Here is a 1,336-nt window from a genome sequence, read left to right as displayed (position 1 = left end):
TCGTAGAAATTTAATTAGAGGTTGAATAAAATATGAAATTAAATTTTATTAAGCCTAGTTTTCCATATAGAAATGGTGTAAACAATGGAATTGTAAATTATGAGATACAATAAATTTTGTGAGACTAGGTCAGAATGATTTCGGGTTCCCCTGTTCTGACTTTGGAAAATCATCAAAAATTGTAAAAAAATAATTAGGGGTTTAAATTTATATTTTTAAATTCTTGATGAGTATATTTTCAATAAAAACAAATAGAAACATCATCCAAACCCCATACAAAAAGATAATTAATTTTTAGTAAGCAAAGGTCGAAGCTGTCAAACAGCAGAACATGGATAAATTTGAAGATTTTATTATACTTATTGGCTAAACTATAAATTCTAAAAATTTTATGGTAGAAATATATTTGAGTCTAGTTTCAAAAACATTAATCTAATCTTAATTTAGAATTCTATAGCTCAAGATATAAGTAATTTATTGACTATGACTCAAGTGGACAGCTTTGATATGAACATAAGTAAATAGTAGAATTATAAATAATATTACATATAAGCATGATATATACATTAAGGATGTGGAATGGAGAGGAGGAGGAGGAAAAAATATATGAATATTCAAATAGCATGATTTTTCATTAAAAATGGTTAATTTGCATGATTTGGGCTTAGGGACTAAATTGAATAAAAGTAAAACTTTAGGGGCAATTTTGTAAAAATGTCAAAAATGACCAAATCGTATGAAATGAATTATTTTATTATCTAAATTAATAAATTTAATGAATTTATTAATTTAGATCAAGATTGGGAGGAAAATAGAGGAAAGTAGAAAATTACCAAAATGCCCCTAAATCTTGGTATTTTTGCAATTTAGCCTAGTAAGTTCGTATGAACTATATTCTGTATAATTTTAATTAAAGTGAATTTTATTTGGTGATAGATATTATGTATATGAATTTTATTTGGTGATAGATATTATGTATATATGTGTTCTATTGTGGGAATTGAATTTTGATTAGTGAATGAAAAAGTGAATTTGATATTGAAAGTAAATTTTGAAATGAAAGTGAATTTGAATTGAGAATTGGAAACCCTATTAACTAGTCGGGCTGAGTCAGATATAGTTGGCATACCATAGGATCGGAAGAGTTTAGGGATACTTCGACCTCGAGTCGATGAGACACTGGGTGTCACTATTTTACTTCAGATAGATTCGATAAGATATTGGGTATAACTTTACTACGACTAGGCTGATGAGACACTGGGTGTCAACTTTGCTTCGAACTATCCGAGGAGGCACTGGGTGCCAATCTGGTGTGTTTGGTTGGATCCGTGTATCC

Source organism: Gossypium hirsutum, chromosome D11 (genome assembly GCF_007990345.1).
Source record: "Gossypium hirsutum isolate 1008001.06 chromosome D11, Gossypium_hirsutum_v2.1, whole genome shotgun sequence".
Taxonomy (NCBI): Eukaryota; Viridiplantae; Streptophyta; class Magnoliopsida; order Malvales; family Malvaceae; genus Gossypium; species Gossypium hirsutum.
This window is presented reverse-complemented; position numbering follows the sequence as displayed.